This window comes from Quercus lobata, chromosome 5 (assembly GCF_001633185.2).
Source record: "Quercus lobata isolate SW786 chromosome 5, ValleyOak3.0 Primary Assembly, whole genome shotgun sequence".
In the NCBI taxonomy this organism is placed as follows: domain Eukaryota; kingdom Viridiplantae; phylum Streptophyta; class Magnoliopsida; order Fagales; family Fagaceae; genus Quercus; species Quercus lobata.
In genome coordinates, this window is record NC_044908.1 from 52,358,567 (window position 1) to 52,373,099 (window position 14,533).

General features: G+C 33.4%; 1 pseudogene; it reads left to right on the forward strand.

Annotated features, from left to right (window-relative positions):
- The first annotated feature begins 268 nt into the window (after positions 1 to 268).
- LOC115990666 lies at positions 269 to 14,109 on the forward strand (annotated as a pseudogene).
- Positions 14,110 to 14,533: the final 424 nt, after the last annotated feature.

Sequence of the window (14,533 nt, forward strand, 5' to 3'; positions counted from 1 at the left end):
TCCACCATCGCCTCCACCACCATCTCTTCCACTGCCTCCTCCTCCTCCGCCGCTTTTTCTAGTCTTTCAATACCAGCAATCGCCGGGTCCAGCTTACTGATGATTATCTCACCTTGATGCACTCCTTGCTTAACCATGGTTTCCATGGTTAAGCAAGGAGTGCATCAAGGTGAGATAATCATCAGTAAACTGGACTAGGCAATCGCCGGTATTGAAAGCCTAGAAAAAGTTTTGGGAAGCGGAGGAGGAGGAGGAGGTAGTGGAGGAGATGGTGGTGGAGATGGGGGCAGCAGTGGTGGCGGAGATGGAGTTGATGCAGACTGGGATTTCGATAATCCATTTTTCTGATGCAGAGTGGGATTGTTTGTCTTAATTCCTTATGCATTATGTGGGCATCTAAGTCTTTGCCGCTGTACCCCTTAGTCACCGTCTTTAGAGCCAACTCCGCGGTTCCTTCAAGTACACTCAGTTTGGAGAGCGGCTCATAAAGAGCCTCCAAAGATCCAACTCAGTTTGGAGAGCGGCTCATAAAGAGCCTCCAAAGATCCTAAACACAAGAAAGAAAATTATATTATGCAAAAACAAACGATTTAGAAAGTAGAATTACATTATTAACAAAACTTATGCAAAAACATACCTGTTTCGTTTTCATCATAATTTTCGCACTATAAGATTTTCTTGATAGTGCTTCCCTTCTCCTTCATTGCTACGTAAACACAAAAAAAAAATTAAGCCAAACAACAATGAAAAAGAAGAAGAAAAAGACACCAGTCTCAGTCTCAGTAGTGGTATAGCTCTCAGTGGTGGTCTTCTCAGTCTCAGTTTTTGGAAGACGTCGTGCTGCAGCAGCCGCTTGGGTGGACATGTGGTGGCTTATATATATGGCCTTTTGAGCTGCTTAAGAAGTACAAGAAGATAGGAAAAACTTGTAAACTTTTTCTTCTGCAATTAAACAGGCATGTATTCAAATTTTTACGTTGATTATTATTTTTAAATAATATCACTTCAAAACTGGAAAATAGAGATCATTGGCGAACATGAATAAATACTTTAGTATTGTAATACAATACCCTTTCTTTCTATTTTTGCTAACCACTTTTTGGGACATAAAGACTTTTTTGTTTTTGTTTAAATCAATTCTTTGTATTTTCGTGAAATTATGCTATGAAAATTGAAAGCTTATTTATAAATAAATTTTTTTACCATTTAAGAATAAGAAATATAATAAGATTCAAAAATAAATTAATATGTGAAAATAAAAAAAATAGAATTTATGCAGTATTTTTTAATTCTCTATCTTTTCTTTTTTAGAGTAAGGTAAACTGTAGCATATTTTAACTCAATCATCAATTAAAATAAGATAAAATGGAACCTAGTTTCTCAACTCAATCATTTATAAGGATAATGCAATTTTTATTGTCCATCTTATATATATTTGATAGTTACAATGGAGGAATGAGCATTTGAACCTTAAATGTCATGGAAACATAAGAAGGTGCTAACCAATTGAAACACGATGCTTGAAGCGGAGTGAGCTTATTAGAAGCCTAGCAGAAAGCTTGCCTTCGGGCACAATACGATTAGGATGCCAAGTACTCTCCATTGCAGTAGAACCTCTTTCATCCTATTCAATTATTCAACTCCAAAATGGAGGTGTCATCAAGGCTAAGGTATTCTTTCATTACTTTTATTTAGCTAGATATTTGAGTTTTTATCATTTTTCTCTATCAAATTGGATGACATACCTTTTAGTTATTGTGAGCATTGATTTTGAGGGGGCTCTGCAACGATTTCTTGGGGCCAATTTGCTCTACATTTCAACTAAAACTACTTTGGAGCTCACATAGTTTCAATCATAATATATGAGAAATGCTCTTTTTGTAATTTTCATAATGAAAACTTTCTCGATTTGTAATTTCTAGAAAACAATTCTTAGAATTTCCAAAAATTAGTACTAACTTTCTCCTGGAATGTACATAAACATTGCTGAGTAACTCAATTCTTAAGTTGTGTCAATCAGTTTCTCTAAAAAATGGAAGACTCTTTAAGGGCTGGTGATCAAATGCTGGGAAATAGATTAGTAAGAACTAAGAAGATTTATAGCCACCACTTTTTGGCATATCATATACTATATATAATAGCAGAAGCCTTTTCCTGCAATTAAGGAAGTGTTGACACGTTACACTAAAAAAAGCGATAAATTACATTGTTTGGTATTGATACACCGTTTAAAAGCGATAAATTATGATTTTTCACTACGTTAAACACTGCTTGGAGCCTTCTTGGTATAAAAAAGAAAACTAACCACTTAAGACCAAAAAATAAAAATAAAGACTGCTACACGGAGAAAGGAGAAAGAGAGACCGAGAGAAAAGAGAGACAGAGAAATAGAGAGGCAGAGAACAGAGAAAGAGAGAGAGAGATCAAGAGATCAAAAACTGCAGTTTGCAATCAAGAATGAAAAGATTTCTCTCACTTCTTGTCAGATTTATTCATCTAACTGTCCGCTAATTTCTTTCCCTGGAATAAGAAGTAAGGAAGGTGAAGCGTCAAGAACGAAGAGGAGTCAAGAATGAAATAGAGGGGCAGAGATAGAGAGAAGGGCGCCACTCAGATCTTCTGCCATCACCGTAAGCCTCCACTCACTACCCGACTATCGGAACCGGAATCGCTACTGGTATAGTTCTGTTTTAAATTTAAAAATTTAGGGTTTTTGGTTTTTATCTGGAGAATCAAGTGGGTGTTAATTATGATTTAGATGGGTATTTTGGGTCAGATTTGGTTTTGATTAATAGATTGGTATTTTGGGTCAGAAATAGAGAGAGGCGATGAAACAGAGAAAGGCGATGAGTACGCGAAGAAAGAAGCAGAGAAAGAGAGAGGCGATGAAATCAAAAAGTTTCATTAAACAATTTTGCAGGCCCAAAACCTTGGCAGAATGGTAAACAGAGAAGGCACGAAGTGGGGGCTGGGTAAAGAAAAATCTGCCACCATCAGAGAGATAGGCCATGTACCCATAACCAGTAAAGTTAATGTTTTTGTTTTTTTTCCTTTTCCTTTTCATTTTCAAATCTGGGAATTGAATATAATTTAGGTTTGAATTTCTTGGTTGGATTGGTTTAGATTTAGATTTTTTAATAATTTACTCAGGAATTTGGATTAGAATAGGTTTTGTTTTGCCTATTTGGGTTGCATTCGTTTTGGGTATCTGCCTACATGCATGGCATTTCATTCATGTATATTTTTTTTTTTTTTGGGTAATTGATATATATTTCATTACCTCTTCGATATATTTTGGTTTCCTATGTTCTCTTTGTTCGTTTTTGTAAAGTTATTTGAGAGCATTTTTTACTAATAAAAATTAAAAAAAAAAAAAAATTTCCTGCAGTTGTCAATAAAGGCTACGGCATTCACTTATAACAGTGATTGTACCAAAATTAAAGGTAAATTTTTACAAATTTTCTCCATTATTTTCCCGGTTCTTAATTTATACTTCTGTTAACAAGTGGTTGATTTTGTATTTACATTTAAAAACACCGAAACATTGTCACTTTTCGTTTGGTGCATTAAGGAAACGTTTCAATGATATTTTTCACATTTTAATGTTCAGTCTCTCTGATTGGCACCTCTTCTTTCTCCCACCATTTTTTTCCCTAATTTAAATGGTTAATTTGACATGCTTACTATTTTTTTTTTAATCACTGTTTTCTGTTATTAATTGTTGTGTTTGGTTTTGGAGACACAACTTCAAAGCATAAAAACCTAGAACCATCTGAAAACCAAAACTGCAAGTTGTTTTTTATTTTAGTTTTACTTTCTGCTTCCAATTTGTGTTCTGTGTTTTCTTTATTTCGTATATTTCTTTCTCTTTGGGCTTTCACTTTTCAGGAAACAGAGGTCTCTTCTCACGAAACCTTGCAGCAAGTTGTTCTCGCAGGTTCAACACAGATTCTGATGGGTACCTCTCATTTCTTTCAAGACTTTGTTTGCTCAAGTAATCAATTTTATTGCTCTCCTAACTCATTATTATTCTCAACTTTATTCTCATCATCTATTAGAGTTTCAATTTTCATTTGATTTGGAATTTGTTCTTCTCATATTGAAATTGCTGATTTATGCCCAATATGTTTAGAATGAGAATTCAATCTTAAGCTAATTAATATGCACTTGAATATTGTCCAGGCATCTTTGGTTAGATATGGGCTCAAATTGCAAATTCGGAAGTACTAATACATACGTGTTTAGGAAGTTTTTTTTGTCAATGATTCATTAAGTGTTGTTTCTTTTACATATACACAAGTTGTTTGATAAAATTCTTAAGTGATGTTTGTTGGCCTTTTTTATTCTCTTCCCCAATGATGATTAGCCCAAAGCACTGACTCCTTCAAGGTCACTCTTTTCCTCCCTTTCCGACAAAATTGCATAATATAATTGTGAATTGTTTTAACTTTTATTTAGTTTTACTAATTCTTTTATTTTCAAATTGCTTTTAGTTCAAGTATTGTTGATTTCAAAAGTCAATTTGGATTATAAGGCTAAAATCTACACCTAAGAATCAATTAAATTGTTTGTTCGTTTTTCAGATTTCAATTTGCTTCAAATAAGGTTCCATTTCTTTATTTCAGCATGTTTTCTTTCCTTTCCCCCCCCCCCCCTATTTATTGTTGTGTTTGGCTGCAGAGAAAGTCTCTGATATTTTCAGAAGTATAATATGAGATTTTTTTATTGGCAGGTGGTTGACAACTTTCATTGTGATTTGATGGTTGGGTTTTGTACATGAAAGCTTCTTAGAGAGCAACTTGGCTATTGTTGGTGGCAGTGTACAGTTAATTTGGAAGGATTGTCAAGGTAATAAAAAGTTTCTACCTGTTCTTGAGTGTGAAAAGGATTGTGGGCTGTTTTTTATTTTTTGGTTTTTATGGGTTTTCTTTATTCTTTCATGTTAAAGTTTATTGCATTGATTTTGGCAATGCTAATGAATTTTTTTGGGGGGAGGATTTGTATATATATATATATATATATATATGATTGATAAAATTCTTCAGTGAAGGAGTGGTACTGGTATATTATATAGATTAAAAAAGAGTTGTAGTTGTAGTTTCTTTTTTTTTAATTTTTGTTTGTTAGCCCACCAAGGAGATTAAATTTAATCTCAAACTATTGATATTGAACCATACTTTTATATTGTTATTTTGTTGTGAAAGTTTAATACATAGAACAAGCTTCTTCTTCTTCTTCTTCTTCTTCTTTTTTTGGTGTGTGCATGTTATCTCATTTATAAAATCTACTAAAAATTGAAACTATCTATGTTTGGTATGGTTTTTGGAGCCTAGATAAGCCTGCTGTGAGGTAATAACTTTTTTAAATAAAAAAACATAAAACAGTGAGAAATGCTTCTGTCATTGATGATAGAATTTATATAGCAACTGATATCTATTGGTAAGCTATCTCGGTAAGTGAAAAAGATATTACAATACATGGTTTTCTGTCATATAATTTACAGAAACTACGATTGCAAACTACAAGATGAGAAAGTATGGTTTGTTTGGTTGATACTAGAAAGATGTAGCAAAAGGCCATAATGTTTCTATGATTGAACACAATATGATATTTCGGTTTTGGTCTTTTTTATTTTTTAATATTGTAAGAGCCTATTGCATTATCAGTAGAGAATTTGTTGTGTCAAGGATATTTAAATAAGAATTTCGGACCCATTAGATTGAGAAGTCTTTTTTATCATAAGCCTTACTTTTAGTTACTTCTTGAAGTATTTTTCTGTAATGCTTGGTTTTTATTTATGCAGTAAGTTTTGGATTGCTATTGCTTTAGTTTCTATAGGTCACTTTTGTATGTGCAATTTATCTTTTTAATAAAAGCTTATAGAAATTGCAATTGGTAAATCAATTTCGCGAACACATTTACGTCTTTGATTAGTTTTGGTGATAATATGTTTTTTCTTTTAAAGATTTCCTTTTAAAAATATTGTTTGCTAATTTGTGGGTTGAAAAAATAGAACTTGAATAGTTTTTTTTTTTTTAACAGAGTTGGTCTAAAATTTCCCACAGCCAAGGTGGGATGCAAAATTGGGTGTGGATACATAGCTTGAGGTAATTCACAGTGAAAGCTCCTACCTATGCCTTGGAATTTTTTTAAGAGCATGCTCTGTAAGTACTTTTATTCTGTTTTGAGATGATTAAAGCTTTATCATAATTATCTCATTGGAATTTTGGCATGGTTAAAAAAGGGGCAGCAAGGTATATAAATGTGCACATGCATAAATATTTGTATGTATCAGTCCTGCCAATTTGTAGTAAAGAATTATTATCTTCAACTTTAAGATTTAAAATATATATATTGTTTCTTTAGCCAATCTGATTATTTTGGTTTTGATGTAATAATATTATTCTTATTTTTCTTTTTGGAAGGCATAACAAATTGAAGATATACTGTATGATAGTAGGTCTAAAACAAAACTAAAAAATTAAACTAAAATCAAAGTAGAAATCATATATATATATATATATATTGTTTTGCTTTCAAAGTTGGCGAAATTAATAATGTCTATCATGTGTTGGATGGAATTCATGATATATGTAATGGTTAGTGGAACTCATTTGCTATTTCATATATCAATGTTTAGTATTTTTAAAATAGGCAAATACTTCCATTCTTCATATTTTTATAATTGTTCTTGATGCCTACAACATCCCATTAAAGATTATGCCACTTAGTTTAGTGTTTTGAAGTGCATTGTTTTCCCATAACGTTGTACTGTAACAAGAATAATTCAAGACGTTGGTTATTGTGTCTTCTATATCACAGAGGTGTAACAATGTATATTTTCTTTATTTGTAAGCAGTCAATTTACGTATTTGCAAGAAAATTTAGTAAGGACAAGTGAAATGATTTGTTGGTGGTAATGTAGTTGAGAAGATTTTGGATTCAAAAGTCAACCTTTTTTTTTTTTAAATGTGAGCTAATGTAATTTTTTTTATTCAAGGTTTTCTTATATATTGTTCAATATACATTTGGCAGTCAAAACAGATTCATTTCGAATTGAATAAATTTTTTATTTCAGTTGTTTTCAATAACTGAAATTTAGTTTGCTTTTGGACGAATTCTGTCAGTTCATCAGCAATAAAATAGTGCAGAAAACCGGGGTACAATGCACAATTAACCACTACAGGAAGATATTTTTAGTAGTTGGGAGCTGTCGGAGTGGGTGCCGTTATAGAAATTCAGTGTTTCTCCCAATGATTGCTATGCAAAAAAAAGACAATTTGAAAATCCTCTAGAAGTTGAACTGGTAGCTGCTTTGCATTGCTAGAATTTTGCTCATGAAGAACAGAAAAAGGCTTATATTTTAGAAGGTTATTTTGGTATTTTTGCTTTGGTATATGAATGAAAATAATTAATTATTTACTGAGTTTTGCTTTTGTTTTTTTTTTTTTTTTAATAAATATTCTGGAGTATTTAATAAAACCCAATTTTTGGATATGTAAATCCAAGTGCTATTTGAGAAGAATAGAAAGTAGTTCGTAGTGAAATTTTTTTTTGATGTTGTTTGTGCAGAAATGGAAGTGTTTTTCTTTCAAAGTTCTTTTTGATAAGTAATTAAAGTAGAATTAATAGTCTATCTAAAGTGAAGGAAATGTCTATACTTGGTGAAAAGAAGAAATTTTACCTCTATTCTCTAACAGTCTGATGTAAAAAGTTAAGAAAACAGAAAATATACAAACTGCTTGATGTGTTTAAATTTTTTAAAGATGAGATTTTAGATGCAATTCCTCTAGCATGTATGTGCTTCAACTTTGGACATCGGTTTAGTATAATTTTCTAAAGAACCACTTGAATTACAACTTATCAAAAAATAAAACCATTTGAATTACAAGAACTATGTGCTTTTAATTATTTAAAAAAAAAAAAAATCTCTTGACACTATAATGCTTATGACCATTACACACTTGAAACTTCCATAGTGGAAATTTGGTGGCTAGGACTGTAAGATGCATTCTTAGAATTCAGACTACAAAATATTGAGCAAAAGCAGAGGAAAAATATGAATTTATTTTTCTTTTCCAATTTTGTTTTAGGTTCTTTGTTCTTTTATGGTTTTCAACTTTTCACAGATTTAATTTAGATGATGTTTATATATTAAAAATTTCAATTGTTAATCATGTTTAATGTTTTATTTATTTATATCTATTTAGGACTAGAACAAAAATATTTGGCATCTACATCAATTTGTTGCTTAGTGCTAAGGTTATAAAAGATCTTATAATACTTATATAAGTACATCAAAGTTCTTTTTTATATCAGTAATGCTTTCTCTTATCAACCACTTACTTTCTACCAATAGAAATTAAAATATTGTTTCTTTGTATTTGTACATTGGAATTTTACCTTATATTATTATTGAATATGTTCTCCTTACATGGAGCTCAAAAGGTTGATTTAGTTTCTATTATTTCAAAGATTACTTTTAAATAGATCTTCATTATGCTATTGCCTCCAGTTGGACAACAATCACCCATTTAGCACACCAAAGAATCCATTTGAGGGGGTTCTACATATTTGCTATAGTTTTTGCAGGTGGCTAATGATGACTTAATTCATCCAAGTGAAACAGAGCTGGCATTTATAGTACATCAGGCCTAGTTAGAATATGGCTTTGCTCACTAGATGTATTTTTGGTTAATAAGTACTTAAGACTTTATTTTTTGCTATGGGGAATTTTGGACTTTTGACATTTGTTATTGAACCCAACACTACATTGCACAATTGTAATTTTTGTTTTTGGAATTGATTGGCATTAATAAAACAAAGCCTTTAATAAACATATTAATTGTTGTATTTAATTTTATTGTTATGTCAATTTGATGGTATTTTAAAAGTGTATAATTTTCCCCACGCATTGCGTGGGTTAAATGCTAGTTACTTCTAATTTCAGACACCCATCTTGAGCATTGATAGTCTAGGTAGCCATACTGCTACAGATCTGTTGAATTTCATAAAGTAGAGAGAGCAGTATCTGAGAGAGAATCACATTTCATTGTATAATGAATTCTGTATAGAGAAGAGTATTTATACTAGGCTCATCCCAAGCTGATAAACTTAACTGACATGTAGGCAACTAGCCGTTGTAATCATCTAATCACCTATTTAACAAACTTCAGTAACAAACTAACTACTCAGATATTGACAAGTAGCAACTGGTGTGCGTGATTATTGCATGAGCTATTATAACTGAATACAGATAATTGCAACTAGTGACACGACTATGTTTTGGTCTTTCCATTTAAGTGGGATGATGCTGTTATCATCTCTGACAAGATGGCAATCCAGCTCTATGTGTTTAGTATGCTCATGGAAGACTGGATTCAATGCAATATGGATTGCCATTGGTTGTCACAGAATAGTAATGCTTCCTGAGATTGTGGTATTTGCAAATTTTTCATTAAGAATAGCAACCACATAATCTCACAAACAGAGGCTGCCACAGAGTGGTACTATTCTTCAGTGGAGGATCTAGAAATGGTAGTCTGTTTCTTAGACTTCCACTAGATCAGTGAATCCCCTAAAAAAGTACAGAAACCGGTAGTTGACCTTCGTGAACCTGGGCATGATGCCCAATCTGCATCAGCAAATACCTTAATATGTATTTGAGACTGAAGAAAAGAATAATCCCTGCCCTATGGTTCCTTTAGTGTATCGCAAAATTCAATGAGCTGCTTGTAAATGAGGCTCCCTAGGATCAGATAGAAACTGGCTTTGCCTATGAACTACATATGTGATATTCGACCTTGTCAATGTCAGGTACAACAGTTTGCCTATCAGCCTTAGATACTCACTGGAATCCTTAAGTCTTAACCCATCATCTTTTGGACAACTTAAGATTTTGCTCCTTAGGCACCTTCACCGGTTTACATCCCACCATGCCATAATATGATAATAACTCCAATGCATACTCTCGTTGACAAAGGGAGATTCCAATCTTGGATCTAGCCACCTCTAAACCCAAAAAATATTTTAAAATCCTCAAATCTTTCAAGTTTCAACCTAAGGTTTTTTTTTTTTTTTTGATAGGTAATAATACTTTTAATAACAAAAAAAAAAAAAAAAAAAAAAAAAAAAAACCTGAACATCATGTTCATGATGGTGAGCACTCTGAACAAGGAACAAATACAATCAAGTCAAGAACTAAAAGGAAGGGAAAGTAAGAATTCAGAAATTAAATACTATTCGTACTCTCCTCAAATACAATCCCATTGAAACAAAGCGCCGAAGAGAAGATATTTTAAGAGGTCTAAGGGTCTCTCCTTGTCTTTGAAAATGTGGGCATTACATTCCTGCCGAACTATCCACATATGCCGGGACCATATTCCATATGGTTGATAGGTGCTTTACAAACCAATTTCTTCATGCAAAGAAAAGAGAGCTAATTGAGTTCGGCATTACCCACTGAATCCTAAACACTTCAAAAGCTTCACAACATAAGGCATGAGAAAACTTAACTGACACATAGGAGAGAATCTCATTTCATTGTATAATGAATTCTGTATAGAGGAGTATTTATACTAGGCTCATCCCAAGCTGATAAACTTAACTGACATATAGGCAACTAGCCGTTGTAGTTATCTAACCACCTATCTAACAAACTTCAGTAACAAACTAACTAATCAGATATTTACAAGTAGCAACTGGTGCATGTGATTATTGCATTATCTATTAAAACTGAATACAGATAATTACAACTAATGAAACGACTACATTTTGGTCTTTTCATTTAAGTTGGACGACATTGTTTTTATCTTTGTGTCTTTACTCAGTACGATGTCAGTTTCTCTCCATGATCTCCTCCTCTTAACTTTTCTGCTACAAGACTTAAAGTAACAATACAAATATGATGAAAATAATATACATTTTTTTAACTCTCTCTGTATCTACAAATGAAGAGAAAGGTAAATAGCCTTTCTTTTTTAAAATAAAAAATTAATCTTTTACCAATCATATTACAGGTTTTGATTGGATGTGATGGAGCCAACTCAGTAGTTGCAGATTTTCTTGGGCTAAAACCTCCAGAGTTTCTCTCATTATCACAAGTTAGAGGTTACACTGAATATCCAAGTGGTTATGATTTCAGAAATGAATATGTGCAATTCACGGGAGACCATAGTTTGATTGCGAGGATTCCGATTGACAAAAAGTTGGTCTATTGGTTTATGACTATGGAAGCGGATCCAAAAGGTACACTCTTAACATGAAACAATTTAGCTTCAACTGTTTCTTCTTTATGTATGTCACAACCTGAGGAGAATGCTATGTCTTTATCCACATTAGTGCTATTCCTTAAAGAACTAGTAAGTTACAGTTAGGTCCCATCATCACTTATATAGCCCACACAGATCTAGTACAGGTCAATTATGGGATTCAACAAACGCTTATGCAACACACACATGAAATCTTGTCTAGTCTATCCCTAATGTCCTCATTAGCCAGTGCCCTGAGCCACATAGTATTACCATTTTGCTGGTTCTAATTCTATTTGTTAGGATTCAAAAAGTGTTAGGTACATCTGTGCTAGACCTCAGAAGGCCTAGTTAAGTTATTGAAGCTTCCCATAATCAGTTATAGCCTAAATCAACCTAGCATATACCTGATGTTGGACTTAATAAACACCCACACAAGACACACATCCAATTCAATCCCCCCATAATTGAGGCCATCACAATGTATGTTTAAAAGAATTACAGATAGAAATAATGGCTCATATTCTGAATTTAGAAATTTCAAAATATTGAGTTAAGGTTTCTCTGGATGCACTATAATTTCATTGGTAATCCTTTATTTTTTGGTAGTGAAGATTTCTAGCACTCACTTCCGTGGATTCAGGCACACAACTGAACCACTCAATCCCTGCATTGATTTTTTTTTTTTTTTCTCTCTCTCTATTTTTCACTAATATGCTAAGATCCTAAATCTTCAACAATTTTCCGTTTGAAATTTTTTTTTTATAAAAGGTAAAAACTACATTACACCACCATGTAATTCCAGTAACCAGCAGCGTCCAAGCAAGAAAGTCAATCCTAGCATGATTTTGCATTTAATGGAGATGAGATTTAGAAGCCACACTTCTTGACAATGCTAATGCATTTAACTGGATTTGGATCCGGTGCACCATGCAACAACTACTTAGTTGTGAGATGTAAAATTTGAGATTGTTCAAATGTAATCAAGATATAGTATAATTTTTTTACAATGTTAAATTTTACATCTCACAAGTGGTAATTTCATGGTGCAATAGCCAGATCTATATACGCATTTAACATTAGCCTGAAATTCAAGCCACCTTCTGACAGCAACCCCACACTCTGCTGTACATTCTGCAGTCAGGAATGGAAGCAGCTTGTTGATTTGTACTAGTTTTGAATCAAACCTGTAGTTTGGTCCCAAATACTTGGTTGTTGATAGCCCAAGGCATTCTCAAATATTATTGTTGGTCCAATTTTCAAGGCAAATTCAAAACAATCTATGATTGAGGATAAAAGTGTTCTTATATAATCTTAGAGTAATATGCATATTATTAGAATTTAGAAATTAAATTTAAATTTACTAATCATTCCCCTGCAGTGCTAGTATGTTACTTGCTTTTCAGTTTTTGTGTTGTTAGGTGTTACTGTGGCAGCAGGCTTGAATGTTCATTGCAGTGTTTATTTAGAGGTGGACAATTGGATGAGGTAGTCGGTTTGGCCTATGCACCCCTGATGCATGTTGACCACAAGGATTCTCCATGAACCCACAAGAAAGAAAAAATCCTCATGAACACCATTACATCCCTTTACCACTCAAGAATTGATTCACTCTGCACAAAATTCACATTCATGGAAACACCAGACCCTTGCTAATCCACCTTATTACCAAGACAAACACTCTCTCGATGAAGGAAAAACTAAATGCTCTGTTTCTTCTCCTGCATACACCATAGCTACACCTTGTTGGATCTGATTTCTCACAATCACCCATCATCTCCACTTCTACTTGCCCTTGATTGCCGCCAGCCTAATCACCATGAACAACAATAGAAGAATCATCAGGGTTGCACAAGCTGAGGATGTCTTCTCCTCTTGGATTTTGCCATATATGTGCACAAAGCTACAAAGAAATCAAAATCCAAAAGAACAAACAGCCAGTGATGGTTGGAAACGGTGGTATCCTATAGAAATCTACGCTAAGATCTTGAATTAGCTAGAAGAAAACCAGAGAAATGCTAACTATGTTCCCATCATAATAACCCAGTGAGAGTTTTTATTTTTATTTTTTTATTTTAATAATATATATCTGATACTAGCATATGTTACTTTGCTTTCTAATTTTTGTATTATTAGTAGTTGTTACTGTGGCAGCAGGCTTGAATTGTCACTTGCAGTGTTTATTTGTTATATGAACAGGTTCAGCTGTTGCGAAGGATCCAGAGCTCATTCAGCAACTGACTCTTGACTCAATTAATGGCTTCCCCACAGAAATGGTAGAGATGGTGAAGAACAGTGACCTAGAATCACTCTCTATTGCACGGTTGAGATATCGTGCACCATGGGACGTGCTAAGAGGAAGCTTTAGAAAAGGAACAGTGGCAGTAGTTGGAGATGCCATGCATGTCATGGATCCTTTCTTGGGACAGGGTGGCTCAGCAGCTATAGAAGATGCAATAGTCTTGGCCAGATGCTTTGCACGAAAGATGCATGGAGATGGAGGTCAGGTCATTGAGCACAAAGTTGGAGAAGCCGTGGATGAATACGTGAAAGAACGGAGGATGAGATTGGTTTGGTTGTCAACACAAACTTATCTCGTGGGTTTACTAGTAAAAAAATCACCATGGCTAGTGAGATTTGCATGTAACATTCTCATGATGGTTCTCCTCCGACTCATCTGCTCATACTAGGTATGACTGTGGCTGCCTATAAGATACATTGTGCTTTTAGTCGTGTTATTGTAAAAAGATAGATTCTTGAAGAAAGGCTAAAAACACTAATCTAACAAACTCTCAATTTGTAAACCTAATCACGGTTTGCTCATTAATCAAAACGGTGCGGTTTACATCTTTCTTGCTTAGTGCCGTTTTCTTCTTGTGCTTGCATTTTTCATTGTCGTTTACTATATCTTGTCGTTTATTGATCACTCCAGCTTCAACACTCTCCCTCAAGTACTGAACTTTAAGTTCTGGGATTTGAACCGAAGAATCTGCCTTCAAAAAAATTTTGAGACATTTTATAGTTTGCTATTACTGGAGTGAATGTCACTGACTTTTTCCTCTAATTGGTTCATATAGGTGGTGGTATCTTCCTAAGACTCATGGCCACCATCTTTGTTGTGTAAGCTCTTTTGTGTATCAAAATGCAAGATGGCACATTAAGTAAATTCCATTTCTTGGGCATTATCTTCTAGTAAAATTAAAAGAACAAGAATGGGAAAGAAGGAATAGGGTATGTAAGGGAATCCCCATGTTTAAATCACAACAAGATGAACTATGTTAGTA